We start from the raw sequence: 17796 nt of genomic DNA, 5'->3' as shown, positions 1-17796 counted from the left end.
TTAGAGTGTCAATCTAAAGTAACTAAAAAAAAATTAGTACACCTTGAAATTCATCAGATGACTGAAAGTAAGTAATGGTCTCTTAAACCAAATAATAGTAAATTAACGACTACTTCTGATGGGGAAATTATATCCAAATCCCTCAAATATCCCCTCTTATATGATTCTCACTATTCATTATATTTTCAGCTACATTAATCTTGTTTAATCAAATAAACTTCTTCTCATTTAAACCTAACCTTATTAAAAGAGCAGAAAAAGGAACAATTGAAATAAAAAACTTAAATTGAAAATGATAACAAATCTATTCTCAACATTTGACCCATCAACTAACATCTTTAATTTATCATTAAATTGAACTAGAACATTTCTAGGACTATTATTAATCCCATCACTATTTTGACTTACACCATCACGAATTAACATTATCTGAAATAAACTAAATTTAACCTTACGTAATGAATTTAAAACACTTCTTGGACCAAAATCATTTAATGGAACAACATTCATTTTCATCTCAATTTTTATTATAATATTATTTAACAATTTCATAGGATTATTCCCTTATATTTTTACTAGAACAAGACATTTAGCATTAACATTTGCAATTGCCCTACCTATATGGCTAAGATTTATATTATTTGGATGAATTAACCATACTAATCATATATTTACACACCTTGTACCACAAGGTACACCGCCTGCATTATTATCATTTATAGTACTAATTGAAACAATTAGTAATGTTATTCGACCAGGTACATTAGCAGTACGGTTGGCAGCAAATATAATTGCAGGACACTTATTATTAACCTTATTAGGAAACACAGGACCATCTATAGCAATAAACTTAATCTCATTACTAATTATTGGACAAATACTTCTATTAATTCTAGAATCAGCAGTAGCAATAATTCAAGCCTATGTTTTCTCAATTCTAAGAACTCTATATTCTACAGAAGTATATTAAACCTATGTTAACAACTCACTCAAACCACCCATTCCACTTAGTAGACTATAGACCTTGACCATTAACAGGAGCAATTGGAGCAATAGTCCTAGTATCAGGACTAGCAAAATGATTCCACCTATTTAATATTAACTTATTCATAATTGGATTTGGAATTACCCTACTAACTATAATTCAATGATGACGAGATGTAGTACGAGAAGGAACATATCAAGGATTACATACAGGATTTGTATCAATTGGATTACGATGAGGAATAATTTTATTTATTGCATCAGAGGTATTATTTTTCGTTTCTTTTTTTTGAGCATTCTTTAGAAGAAGATTAGCACCAACAATTGAATTAGGAATACTATGACCTCCAATAGGAATTCAACCCTTTAACCCTATACAAATTCCATTACTTAATACAGCTATTCTTTGAGCATCAGGAGTAACAGTAACATGAGCACATCATAGTTTAATGGAATCTAATCATACTCAAGCACTACAAGGATTATTCTTCACAGTGTTATTAGGACTATACTTTACAATACTTCAAGCATATGAATATTGAGAAGCACCTTTTACCATTGCAGATGCAGTTTATGGATCAACATTCTTTGTTGCAACAGGATTCCATGGTTTACACGTAATTATTGGAACAATCTTTTTATCAACATGTCTACTTCGACACTCAATAAATCAATTTTCACCAAGACATCACTTTGGATTTGAAGCAGCAGCATGATACTGACACTTCGTAGACGTAGTATGATTATTCTTATATATCTCTATTTATTGATGAGGTAGATAATTGTTTTTCTAGTATAAATAGTACATTTGACTTCCAATCAGAAAGCTTGATATAAATCAAGAAAAACAATTCTAATTCTATCAACAAGAGTTTTCATTAGATTTATTATTCCAATAATTGTTATAATCCTGGCAACAACACTATCAAAAAAATTAATTAATGATCGAGAAAAAAGATCACCATTTGAATGTGGGTTTGATCCAAAAAGATCAGCACGAATACCATTCTCAATACGATTCTTCCTAATCGCAGTAATCTTTTTAATTTTTGATGTAGAAATTGCACTAATTCTACCAATTGTAATTATTTTTAAAACTTCAGACATTATAATCTGAACAGTATCAACAATATTTTTTATTCTAGTTCTATTAGGAGGACTATACCATGAATGAAACCAAGGAGCATTACAATGAGCAGAATAAAGGGTTGTAGTTAAATATAACATTTGGGTTGCATTCAAAAAGTATTGATATTATCAATCAACCTTAAATAGAATAAGAAGCGAAATATTGCAGTCAGTTTCGACCTGGAAGATTGGTATGTACTACCCTTATTCTTATTAATTGAAGCCAAAAAGAGGCGTATTACTGTTAATAATATAATTGAACTATAATAGTTCCAATTAAGGAAATGTAAAGCCAATATGAAAGCTGCTAACTTTTTATATTAGCGGTTAAACTCCGTTAACATTTCTAAAATTTATATAGTTTAAATAAAACATTACATTTTCACTGTAAAAATAATATATCTATATTTATAAATACTTAAAAGTAAAAATACTTCCTTAACATCTTCAGTGTCACGCTCTAATTATAAGCTATTTAAGTAAACGAAAAACAATATTACCAAAATAAATATTCAAAAAATAAAAGTTAAAAGATAAATCTTGAAATTAGAATCATATCAACCTTGAATATAACCAATTAAATAAATAAATAATCTATATAAACCTTGACCACCAAGTAATTCACCTCAACCATAATCAAATGACTTAGATGAATAATAACCTATTTTTAAAGGAATATATCTAATAAACTTAGTTGAAAGAAAAGGTATAAATCATATAGAAACAGCAAATCTGACAAAAGAAAGTATACTTAAAGAAAATAAATTATGAGAAAAATCAAAATTAGAAATAAGATAACCTAAATAAGCACCTAAAATAACAACTGTAATAGTTAAAAACTTTAAATAATAAGGTAAAGCAATCACATGAGGAATAGGAAAAATTAATCAAGATAAAAGACTACCACCAAAAACAGCAACAAACAATAGACCAATTATTCCAAATGAAATATAATAACCCTTATCATCAAAAGAAAATCTAGAATAAAAATTATTATCACCAGATATTGAATAATAAAACAAACGAAAAGAATAAGAAGCAGTTAAACCAGTAGAAAATAAATAAAGAAAAAAAATTAAACAATTAATTCATCTTAAACAAACCATCTCAAGAATTAAATCCTTTGAATAAAATGCCGCTAAAAAAGGTATTCCACACAAAGATAAACTAGAATCATTAAAACAAACTGAAGTTAAAGGTATGAAATTAACAATTGATCCTATAAAACGAATATCCTGAGAATCCTTCAAATTATGAATTATTGAACCTGCACATATAAATAATAATGCCTTAAATAAAGCATGAGCCAATAAATGAAAAAATGCAAGCTTTGGATAACCTATAGCCAAAATTCTTATTATTAAACCAAGTTGTCTTAAAGTAGAAAGAGCAATAATCTTCTTTAAATCAAACTCAAAATTAGCGCCCAATCCAGCCATAAATATAGTTATACAACCAATTAAAAGTAAAAATCAACCACAATTATAAGTATCCAATATTGGTCTAAAACGAATTAATAAATAAACACCAGCAGTAACAAGAGTAGAAGAATGAACTAAAGCAGAAACAGGAGTAGGAGCTGCTATAGCAGCAGGAAGTCATGAAGAGAAAGGAATCTGAGCTCTCTTAGTTATAGCTGCTAAAACAATTAATATAGTAATGAGCTTTATTTCAAAAGAATTAGAAATAAAATCATAATAATAAATATAATTTCAACCACCAAAATTTAACATTCATGCAATAGAAATTAAAATAGCAACATCACCAATACGATTAGAAAGTGCAGTTAATATACCAGCACTATAAGATTTTACATTTTGATAATAAATAACTAAACAATAAGAAACTAAACCTAAACCATCTCAACCTAATAAAATTCTAATTAAATTAGGACTAATAATTAAAAAACCTATAGAAAGAATAAATATTAAAACAATAATAATAAAACGATTTATATTCTTTTCACCAGATATATAATCCTCTCTATAATAAATCCTCTATATAATAAATAACCAATATATATAACAAAAGATATAAAAATAAGAGATATTCAATCCAAAATTAAAGTTATAACAACTATAGAACCATTTCAATTGAAAAGCTCTCACTCAACAAAAACTCTATAATCAATTATTAAATAATAAATACCTAAAATAAAAATTATAGTTCTCGAAATAAACAAAGAAAAAAAAACTCAAAGAACAAATAGAAAATAAATTCACGGCCTAAGATGAAAAACTTCATATCATTGATTCCACAAAACAATATTTTTAATTAAAATACTTAAGCAAACTAAACAAAGAAATATTCACCCTTTAAACAGAGAATATTTAAAGGCAATCAATGTAAAAGTAAAAGATGATATTCACGAAAATAACCAAGAGAACAAGTATATACACCAGAATAATAATTCCCATGCTGAGAATAAGAATATATATACAAAGTATAAACAGCTCTAAAAAAAGATAAAAAAATCAAAGCAAAGAATCTAAAAGAAGATCAAGATATAATTCTATTTAATAATCTAATTTCACCTACCAAATTTAAAGAAGGAGGAGCAGCCATATTTGATGATCTTAAAAGAAATCATCATAAAGCCATTCTTGGCATCAAATTAATTATACCCTTGTTAATTAATAATCTTCGTCTACCTAAACGTTCATAAATAATATTAGATAAACAAAATAAAACAGAAGAACATAAACCATGACCAACCATTAGAGAAAGAGAACCTACACAACCTCATCAATTCATAGTCATCAATCCACCAATAACCATTCTTATATGAGCAACAGAAGAATATGCAATTAAAGACTTTAAATCAACCTGACGAAAACAAATAAATCTTACAATAACACCCCCAGATAAACCTAAAGACAATCAAAAATAATTAAACTTTAAACCCAAATAAGAAATAACCTTTATAACACGAAAAATACCATAACCACCTAACTTTAATAAAACACCAGCAAGAATTATGCTACCTGAAATAGGGGCCTCTACATGAGCCTTAGGAAGTCATAAATGAACCAAAAACATAGGTATCTTAACTAAAAAAGCCAAAATTATAAATACATAAAACATAAAATAATAAGAACCAAAATCAACCAATAAAGGAAAATATAAAGTATTAGAAAAATCATAAACCTTAAATAAAACTAATAATAAAGGTAATCTAGCAACCAAAGTATAAAAAATTAAATAAACACCAGCCTGCAAACGCTCAGGTTGATAACCCCAACCCAAAATTAAAAGTAAAGTAGGAACTAATCTAGCCTCAAAAAAAATATAAAAAGAAAGAAGACTTAATCTAGCAAATGAACAATAAAGCATAATTATTAAAATCAAAACCATAAAAACAAAAAAATTAGAATGATATGAACTTAAATAAACTGAACCTCTAGCAGTGATTATTAAAGAACAAATCCAAAAACTATGTAAAATTAAACTAAAAGAAAAATAATCAATACCAAAATAATATCTAATTATATTCAAATCAGCATATGAATAAACACAAATTATAAAAACAAAACCCGACAGAAACATTAAAGAATGAACCAACCATCAACAATTATTTAATAAACAAAGAGGGATCAAAAAAATAGTTATAAATAAATACTTTAACATAAAGATAAACCAAAAGAATTAAAAAAATCATTACCATGAGAACGAATTATTGAAACTAAAATAGAAAGACCTAAAGCACCCTCACAAACAGAAAAAACTAAAAAAATAACAGGAAAAAAATAATCATAATCAAACTCAATAAGAAAAACAATAACTAACATAAATAAAGAAAGAACAATATATTCTAATCTCATAAGAACCATTAATAAATGTTTACGTTTAGAAGAAAAAACATAAACACCAGCAAAATAAATCAATAAAGAAGTAAAAATAGAGAATATAAACATTAGTTTTAATAGTTTAAAAAAAACGCCGGTCTTGTAAACCGGAAATAAGTCCAGCCCCCACTTTTAAAACATCAGAGGTGGAAAAGCTTCCATCATCGGTCCCCAAAACCGGTATTTTAAATAAACTAACCCCCTGAAATGATCAAAATAATAATTATATCATTATCAAATGTAGTAAATATTAATTTTATTAAATTAAGACACACAATATCAATAATGCTTTTTATTATCCTTCAAACCTTCCTAGTTGGATTAATAACAGGAACAATAATAGAAAGATATTGATTATCATATATTTTATTTTTAACCTTTCTTGGTGGTATACTAGTATTATTTATTTACATTACAAGAATTGCATCAAACGAAATATTTCAGCCTAAATCAATCACTATAATTATTACATTAATAATGTGAGTATTTATCATATTAATATTAATTATTCTAGATATATCTATATTTATAGACTTTTTCAAAAACACCGAAACTATAAATATTGATAATTCAATCAATTATCAAGAAATAACAATATCTTTAGAAAAATTATATAATAGACCAACATTCATTATTACAATAATAATAATAATTTATTTATTTTTAGCACTACTAGCAGTTGTTAAAATCACCAATATTAATCAGGGACCTATTCGTAAAATAAGATAATTACTAATGAAAAAACCCTTACGATTAAGACATCCTTAAATTAAAATTATTAATAACTCTTTAATTGACTTACCTGCCCCAACAAATATTTCATTTTGATGAAATTTTGGACCCCTATTAGGGTTATGTTTGGTAATTCAAATCGTAACTGGACTATTTTTAGCTATACATTATACATCAAATATTGAAATAGCATTCAGTAGTGTAGTACACATCTGCCGAGACGTAAATAATGGTTGAATTATCCGAACCTTACACGCAAATGGAGCATCTATATTTTTTATTTGTATTTACTTACATGTAGGACGGGGAATTTACTATGGATCTTATATATATATATACATACCTGAATAATTGGTACAGTGATTTTATTTTTAGTTATAGCAACTGCATTTATAGGATATGTCTTACCCTGAGGCCAAATATCTTTTTGAGGTACAACAGTAATTACTAATTTATTATCAGCAATCCCATACTTAGGAACAGATTTAGTCCAATGAGTATGAGGAGGATTCGCTGTTGTTAATGCAACATTAAATCGATTCTTCACATTCCATTTTGTATTACCATTTATTATTGCTGCTATAGCAGCAATTCATTTATTTTTTCTTCACCAAACAGGATCTAATAATCCTCTTGGACTAAATGGAGATATTGAAAAAATTCCATTCCATCCATACTTTACCTTTAAGGATTCTATTACATTTGTAATAATAACATCATTATTAATTATACTATGTTTAATTAATCCTTGCCTATTAGGAGATCCAGATAACTTTGTACCTGCCAACCCATTAGTAACACCAGTTCACATTCAACCAGAATGATATTTCCTATTTGCATATGCAATTCTACGATCTATCCCTAATAAGTTAGGAGGTGTTATTGCATTATTTTTATCAATTAGAATCTTAATAATTTTACCATTTTATAATAAAACACCATTCCAAGGCATTCAATTTTACCCTATTAATCAAATTTTATTCTGAATTATAGTAGTTGTTGTATGCTTACTAACGTGAATTGGTAAACGACCTGTTGAAGAACCTTATATTATAACAGGTCAAATCTTAACAATTATTTACTTCACATATTTCTTAATTAATGTCCATGTCACAAACGCATGAGATAAATTAATTAAGGAATAAAGTTAATTAGCTTAGGAAAAGCATATGTTTTGAAAACATAAAATTAGAAGTTTAACTCTTCTATTAACTTTTCTCAAAAAATTTCACTAAACAAATGAGATAAATAAAATCTTTAAACCAACAAAGAAAATAAAAAAATTCAAAGATAAAGGTAAAAAACTTTTTCAATCTAAGTACATTAATTTATCATAACGGAACCGTGGTAATGTTCCACGAACCCAAATAAAACCAAAAGATATAATAGCAAGCTTAATAAAAAATATAAAAGAATAAAAATCACCGCCCAAAAAAATTAAAGCCAATAACATTCTTATGAAGACAATTCTAGTATATTCAGCTAAAAAAATTAAAGTAAAACCACCGGCACCATACTCAATATTAAATCCTGAAACTAACTCAGATTCCCCTTCAGCAAAATCAAAAGGAGTACGATTAGTTTCAGCTAAGCAAGAAGCAAAACAAGCTAAAGCTAAAGGAAAAGAAATAATAATAAATCAACAATAAAGCTGATAGTTTATAAAATCAAACATATTAAAACTACCAATTAAAATAATTAAAGACAATAAAATTAAAGCTAAACTAACTTCATAAGAAATTGTTTGAGCAACAGAACGAAGAGAATCTAATAATGAATAATTTGAATTAGAAGATCAACCAGCAATTATAACAGTATAAACACCTAATCTAGTACAACATAAAAAAAATAAAAATCCATAAGAAAAAGAACACATATAAGTTAAATAAGGAAAAATTACTCAAACGGCTAAAGAAATCATTAAATTAAAAACAGGGGAAAAATAATAAAGTAGGTAATTAGATATAATAGGAATTGGCTGCTCCTTACAAATTAACTTAATAGCATCTCTAAATGGCTGAGGAATTCCAACAAAACCTACCTTATTTGGACCCTTTCGAATCTGAATATAACCTAAAACCTTACGCTCTAATAAAGTTAAAAAGGCAACACTAATTAAAACACAAATAACCAATAAAAGAAAATTCAAAATAAATATAAATAAATCATAAAGTATCAATACTATTTGTAGAAAAAATCTACATAAATGAATTCTAAATTCAACACATTAATCTGTCAAAATCGTAAATAAATTAATATTAATCAATATAACAAAAAATATTTTAACCATATGGTCCTTTCGTACTAATATGGATTAACAATCTTAGGATAGAAACCGACCTGGCTCACGCCGGTCTGAACTCAGATCATGTAAGAATTTAAAGGTCGAACAGACCTAATCATTGGGCTCCTGCACCCAAAATTTTTCTTAATCCAACATCGAGGTCGCAATCTGCTTTGTCGATATGAGCTCTCAAAAACAATTACGCTGTTATCCCTAAGGTAACTTAATCTTATGATCATAAATTATGGATCAAAATAACAAACATAAATAAATGATATAATAATGAAGAGTTTATCTATTCTTCATGTCACCCCAACAAAACATCATCATTAAATATAGAAAGACAAACAAAAAACTATATAAAAGTAAAATGTCAAGCTCTATAGGGTCTTCTCGTCCTAAAGAAGAATTTAAGCCTTTTGACTCAAAAGTTAAATTCAAAAATTTATTAAGAGACAGTTGATTTCTCGTCAAGCCATTCATTCCAGCCACTAATTAAGAGACTAATGATTATGCTACCTTTGCACGGTCAAAATACCGCGGCTCTTTAAAAATACGCTCAGTGAGCAGGCCAGACCTCAAAATATAAACAAGAGGACATGTTTTTGATAAACAGGCGGAAATCAATTTTGCCTAGTTCCTTATAATAAGTTCACAAGGTAAAAATTTCATACAAATAAATATACTAATTCTATCATTATAACAAAAATTTTAAAATTAAATTAATAATCTTAATAAAAAACCTAAAATATTTATAAAATCAAAATAAAAAATAATGAACTAAAACGTAATCTTAAAGATAGCTGGTTTAAAGCTTACTATTATATTTCTATAAAATAAATTATAGGTTATTAACTTCAAAGCTTATCCCTTAAAGAATAAATAAGTTAATATTTTTACTTAAATAATTAAATAAAAACAAATAACTTTAAAAAATTAAATTTTTTCTTAAGAAACTAGATATCTTGGGAAACGATTAACATCTCATTTCTATAAATAATTTAATAATAATTATGATACATTAACTATAAATTATTTATAAATCAACCCAAATCGAGACAAGTACAATAAATACTAAAATTTTGATAAACCCTGATACAAAAGGTACAATAAATAAAATCTACTTAAAAAAATTTAAAATAATATTTCATAAAACACTTACATTACCAATAAACTATAATTTAAAAAATCAATTCTATAAAATATACTAAGACAAAAATACAATAAAATTATTTATATTAAATAATTAAATAAACAAAAAATAAATATAATAAAATAAATAATCAAGATATCCTGATTTGCACAGAAAAATTTTCCGTGTAAATGAAACACTTTACTAATAAGTTATATCTTGAAACTCTTCCTAGATACACTTTCCAGTACATCTACTATGTTACGACTTATCTCATCTAAATTGAAGCTACTTTAAAATAAAATAGAATAATCAATAATGAGAGCGACGGGCGATGTGTACACATCTCAGAGCCAATATCAGTTAAATTAAATAAATTAAATTACTATCAAATCCACCTTCATTAACAGTATTTCACTATCAAATCCGTTATAAACAAAAATCTATTGTAACCCACCTCCTCTTAACTATAAGCTGCACCTTGACCTGAAATATTTTATAATTATAAATCTTGAGAATTATAACTCTAAAAAGATTCTCTGATAACTGAGATATACAAACAAATAAATTAAGTAGAGTAAATCGTGTATTATCAATCATGGGGTAGGTTCCTCTGAATGGAATGAGATACCGCCAAATTCTTTGGGTTTAAAGACCTTAACTAATAGTACCCTGGTAAATATAATTAACATTTAAAATAATAGGGTATCTAATCCTAGTTTATTATTTAAATTTCACAGATTCATAAAAAGGGCCACAAATAAATTTTAACATTTCACCTTACAAATTTATATTTCAACCCTAATAATATAAACAACTGTTTTAACCAATAATATTCACTTGTATCAATCGTATAACCGCGGCTGCTGGCACGAATTATGCCGATACTAAATCAATTGCTAAATCCAAAATCACTTGATAATTAAATCAAATTACTGCAAAAAGAACATTTAGTCTAACAAAACTTACATATAATACAAAGAAAAAGTGAATAAACAAGCAAGAATAAAACTTTTAACAATAAAAAATAAGAAAATTTTAAATCTATTAATTCAGGAAAAAAATAAAAGATTCAAATATTTAAAGAAAAAAAAAGAAAAAAACCACAAACATTAACAAAAAAAAAAGAAACGCCTCTATGTATGACCACAACAACTTCTCTATTATATATAATTAAAGATTAATATGGAACATGTATAGCAATAAATGTATTATATTCTTTCTTATTTAATCTTTCTTTTCACTAATAAATAAATAAAGATTATATAATATAATAAATATATTTTATACAATTATGTAATTTAATATAATATGTCATTAATATGAATTCTTTTTTTATATTAAGTTAACTTTCATATATATTAGTTAAATAATCTAATTATAGATAATTTACATAATTATATTATTATAATTAATATAATTATTTATATTAATTATAATATTTTATATTTAAATTAATAATTTTATTTATTATATCCAATTATAATAATATTAAATATTAAATTACATATTATTATATATATTATATTATAATAACCTATTTTAAGCTAAAAACATAAGTAGCTATAATCCTAGGTAAATAATTGCATTAAAATAATCAATTGATTATGGTAAGATGAACTTATAATACTTTAATTTCAATTAAATGTAATATATTAATATAAATTATTTAATATATATATATATATATATATATATATATATATATATATATATATATATATATATATATAAAATAAAATGAGCAGGATAAATTAATCCTAATTAAACAAAATAATACATAAAAGAATTTCAAAAAAAAACTTTCGATTTATATATTAAATAAATGAAGTGCCTGATTAAAGGGTTACCTTGATAGGGTAAATAAAGTAAATAAAATTACCTTCATTAAAATTACATAAGATAGAATTAAACTACCTCCTTTAGTTTCAAAAACTAACGTGCATCATACACCTTAATGTAAAAAGGTAAGCTAAACAAGCTAATGGGTTCATACCCCATTTATAGAGGTATCAATCCTCTCCTTTTTAATGACCAACAACTCTACAAAACTTCTCTTCCATCAACATTAATGATAGGAACGATCCTGTCCATTTCATCAAATTCCTGATTTGGGGTTTGAATAGGACTTGAGATCAACTTACTTTCATTTATTCCGCTCCTAACAAGAAATAAAAATATAATAATAAATGAATCATCAATTAAATATTTTATTGTCCAAGCAATAGCATCGACAATATTATTATTTTCAATTTTGCTGATTCAAATAAAATATCCCATGGGATGGGAAACAGAATTTATCCCATCAATAATAATTAGATCTAGACTATTATTAAAGATTGGAGCTGCACCTTTCCATTTCTGATTTCCAGAAGTTATAGGAGCATCAAGATGAAATAATTGTTTAACATTAATAACATGACAAAAAATCGCCCCAATAATGGTCTTATCTTATTGTATTCAATTAAGAACTTTTATTTGAACAATTATTATCTTAAGAATTATTATTGGGGCAATAGGAGGTTTAAATCAAACATCCTTACGACAACTTTTAGCATATTCATCAATCAGACGTCTAGGTTGAATAATTAGATCATTAACAGTCAGAGAAAACATCTGAGAACTATACTTCATTATTTACTCACTATTAAGATTAATTATAGTTTTATTATTTAAGCAAATAAATTTATTTTTCATAAATCAAATTTATTCAGCCAGAAATATAAAAACCGAAATTAAATTCATAATATTCTTATCTTTATTATCTTTAGGTGGACTACCACCATTCCTTGGATTCTTACCAAAATGAATTGTAATACAATCATTAATAGAAAACAATATAACAACTATTATAACTATTATAGTTGTATTAACTACAATTACACTCTACTACTATATACGTATTAGATTCTCAGCTCTAATTATATCATACACAGAAAATTCGTGATCTATAAAGATAAAGTCCCAAAAATCAAGAATCATTCTTCCTATAACAGTAATAATTTCAACAATAGGATTGATTTCAACATCAACCTTAATTTCATTATACTAAGGACTTAAGTTAATCAAACTAATAACCTTCAAAGTTATAATTAAAAGAATAATCTTTTAGGCCTTAGTAAAATTTTACACCTCTAGAATTGCAGTCTAGAATCATAATTGAATATAAGACCTAAATATGATAAGAGAGAAAACATCTCATAAGTAGATTTACAGTCTACCACCTAAAATTCAGCCATCTTACCGCAAAAATGATTATTCTCAACAAACCATAAGGACATTGGTACTTTATACTTCATATTTGGAGCATGAGCAGGAATAGTAGGAACATCAATAAGAATACTTATTCGTGCTGAACTTGGCCAACCCGGATCTCTAATTGGGGATGACCAGATTTATAATGTTATTATTACAGCTCACGCATTCATAATAATTTTCTTTATAGTAATACCTATTATAATTGGTGGATTTGGTAATTGACTTGTTCCACTAATAATTGGTGCACCAGATATAGCATTTCCACGAATAAATAATATAAGTTTTTGATTACTACCACCTTCACTAACCCTTCTTCTTACATCTTCTATAGTAGATAATGGTGCTGGTACAGGATGAACAGTTTACCCTCCTCTAGCAGGAGCTATTGCACACAGGGGTGCATCTGTAGATCTAGCTATTTTTTCACTGCACTTAGCAGGTGTATCATCTATTCTTGGTGCAGTGAATTTCATTACAACAGCAATTAATATACGATCAGAAAGTATAACTTTAGATCAAACACCTTTATTTGTATGATCTGTAGCTATTACAGCATTACTTCTCCTTCTTTCACTTCCAGTTTTAGCAGGAGCTATTACTATATTATTAACAGATCGAAATTTAAATACATCATTCTTTGACCCTGCAGGAGGGGGTGACCCAATTCTATATCAACATCTATTTTGATTCTTTGGACACCCAGAAGTTTATATTTTAATTCTACCGGGGTTCGGAATTATTTCACATATTGTATGTCAAGAAAGAGGAAAAATTGAATCATTTGGAACATTAGGTATAATTTATGCTATACTATCAATTGGACTAATAGGATTTATTGTATGAGCACATCATATATTTACAGTAGGAATGGATGTTGACACACGAGCATATTTTACATCAGCAACAATAATTATTGCTGTACCTACAGGAATTAAGGTATTTAGATGATTAGCTACATTATGTGGAACTAAATTCAAGTTCAATCCACCATTATTATGAGCTCTAGGATTTATTTTCCTATTTACAATTGGTGGATTAACAGGATTAGTATTAGCAAATTCATCACTTGATATTGTATTACATGATACATATTATGTAGTAGCCCACTTTCATTATGTATTATCTATAGGAGCAGTATTTGCAATTATAGGAGGTGTCATTCAATGATATCCACTATTTACAGGATTAACTATAAATAATACATGATTAAAAATCCAATTTACAATTATATTCATTGGAGTAAATTTAACATTCTTTCCTCAACACTTCCTAGGATTAGCAGGAATACCTCGACGATACTCTGACTACCCAGACGCATATACATCATGAAACGTAGTATCAAGAATTGGGTCTACAATTTCTATTGTAGGAATCATTATATTCATTGTAATTATATGAGAAAGAATGATTACAAACCGAGCAATTATATTTAGAGCTAACATAAGAAGATCAACAGAATGACTACAAAATAACCCTCCTGCAGAACATAGTTACTCAGAATTACCATTACTCTCTAGATTCTAATATGGCAGATTAGTGCAGTAGATTTAAGCTCTACAAATAAAGGTTTGACCTTTTATTAGAAAATATTTATTAATGGCAACATGATCAAATTTATCTCTTCAAGATGGAGCTTCACCATTAATGGAGCAATTATCATTCTTTCATTATCATACTATGGTCGTATTATTATTAATTACAGTAATTGTAGGTTATGCCCTAAGTTATATATTATTTATTGCCTATACTAACCATAATATACTTCATGGACATTTAATTGAAACAATCTGAACAGCTTTACCAGCAATTACATTACTTTTTATTGCCCTTCCATCATTACGACTATTATATTTACTTGATGATTCAGTAGATGCAATAATTACAATTAAAACCATTGGACGACAATGATATTGAAGATATGAATATTCAGACTTCATAGACGTAGAATTTGACACTTATATAACACCAGAACAAGACCTAGAAAATGATGGATTCCGACTACTAGATGTAGATAACCGAACAATCCTACCAATAAATACAGAAGTACGAGTATTAACAAGAGCATCAGATGTTCTACACTCATGAGCAGTTCCTGCATTAGGGGTTAAAATTGATGCAACGCCAGGTCGGTTAAATCAAGGAACATTCACAATAAATCGACCTGGATTATTCTTTGGACAATGCTCAGAAATCTGTGGAGCAAACCACAGATTTATACCAATTGTAATTGAAAGAACTTCAGTAAATTTATTTATTAAGTGATTATCTAAGATAATTTAAGGAGTTAGTTAAAATAAATAACATTAGAGTGTCAATCTAAAGTAACTAAAAAAAAATTAGTACACCTTCAAATTCATCAGATGACTGAAAGTAAGTAATGGTCTCTTAAACCAAATAATAGTAAATTAACGACTACTTCTGATGGGGAAATTATATCCAAATCCCTCAAATATCCCCTCTTATATGATTCTCACTATTCATTATATTTTCAGCTACATTAATCTTGTTTAATCAAATAAACTTCTTCTCATTTAAACCTAACCTTATTAAAAGAGCAGAAAAAGGAACAATTGAAATAAAAAACTTAAATTGAAAATGATAACAAATCTATTCTCAACATTTGACCCATCAACTAACATCTTTAATTTATCATTAAATTGAACTAGAACATTTCTAGGACTATTATTAATCCCATCACTATTTTGACTTACACCATCACGAATTAACATTATCTGAAATAAACTAAATTTAACCTTACGTAATGAATTTAAAACACTTCTTGGACCAAAATCATTTAATGGAACAACATTCATTTTCATCTCAATTTTTATTATAATATTATTTAACAATTTCATAGGATTATTCCCTTATATTTTTACTAGAACAAGACATTTAGCATTAACATTTGCAATTGCCCTACCTATATGGCTAAGATTTATATTATTTGGATGAATTAACCATACTAATCAAATATTTACACACCTTGTACCACAAGGTACACCGCCTGCATTAATATCATTTATAGTACTAATTGAAACAATTAGTAATGTTATTCGACCAGGTACATTAGCAGTACGGTTGGCAGCAAATATAATTGCAGGACACTTATTATTAACCTTATTAGGAAACACAATACCATCTATAGCAATAAACTTAATCTCATTACTAATTATTGGACAAATACTTCTATTAATTCTAGAATCAGCAGTAGCAATAATTCAAGCCTATGTTTTCTCAATTCTAAGAACTCTATATTCTACAGAAGTATATTAAACCTATGTTAACAACTCACTCAAACCACCCATTCCACTTAGTAGACTATAGACCTTGACCATTAACAGGAGCAATTGGAGCAATAGTCCTAGTATCAGGACTAGCAAAATGATTCCACCTATTTAATATTAACTTATTCATAATTGGATTTGGAATTACCCTACTAACTATAATTCAATGATGACGAGATGTAGTACGAGAAGGAACATATCAAGGATTACATACAGGATTTGTATCAATTGGATTACGATGAGGAATAATTTTATTTATTGCATCAGAGGTATTATTTTTCGTTTCTTTTTTTTGAGCATTCTTTAGAAGAAGATTAGCACCAACAATTGAACTAGGAATACTATGACCTCCAATAGGAATTCAACCCTTTAACCCTATACAAATTCCATTACTTAATACAGCTATTCTTTTAGCATCAGGAGTAACAGTAACATGAGCACATCATAGTTTAATGGAATCTAATCATACTCAAGCACTACAAGGATTATTCTTCACAGTGTTATTAGGACTATACTTTACAATACTTCAAGCATATGAATATTGAGAAGCACCTTTTACCATTGCAGATGCAGTTTATGGATCAACATTCTTTGTTGCAACAGGATTCCATGGTTTACACGTAATTATTGGAACAATCTTTTTTAAAACATGTCTACTTCGACACTCAATAAATCAATTTTCACCAAGACATCACTTTGGATTTGAAGCAGCAGCATGATACTGACACTTCGTAGACGTAGTATGATTATTCTTATATATCTCTATTTATTGATGAGGTAGATAATTGTTTTTCTAGTATAAATAGTACATTTGACTTCCAATCAGAAAGCTTGATATAAATCAAGAAAAACAATTCTAATTCTATCAACAAGAGTTTTCATTAGATTTATTATTCCAATAATTGTTATAATCCTGGCAACAACACTATCAAAAAAATTAATTAATGATCGAGAAAAAAGATCACCATTTGAATGTGGGTTTGATCCAAAAAGATCAGCACGAATACCATTCTCAATACGATTCTTCCTAATCGCAGTAATCTTTTTAATTTTTGATGTAGAAATTGCACTAATTCTACCAATTGTAATTATTTTTAAAACTTCAGACATTATAATCTGAACAGTATCAACAATATTTTTTATTCTAGT

At 27.0% G+C, this 17796-nt stretch overlaps 1 long non-coding RNA gene across 1 annotated transcript; it reads left to right on the top strand.

Moving 5' to 3' along the window:
• The first annotated feature begins 625 nt into the window (after positions 1 to 625).
• LOC126298704 (uncharacterized) lies at positions 626 to 17434 on the top strand. Its single transcript, XR_007552654.1, has 2 exons — positions 626 to 692; positions 16359 to 17434. It is a non-coding gene; the product is annotated as an uncharacterized LOC126298704 (long non-coding RNA).
• Positions 17435 to 17796: the final 362 nt, after the last annotated feature.

The sequence above is a fragment of the Schistocerca gregaria genome, chromosome X (genome assembly GCF_023897955.1).
Source record: "Schistocerca gregaria isolate iqSchGreg1 chromosome X, iqSchGreg1.2, whole genome shotgun sequence".
NCBI classification, from domain to species: Eukaryota; Metazoa; Arthropoda; class Insecta; order Orthoptera; family Acrididae; genus Schistocerca; species Schistocerca gregaria.
The sequence above is the reverse complement of the archived record's forward strand: the minus strand, read 5'-3'. Positions and strand labels throughout refer to the sequence as shown.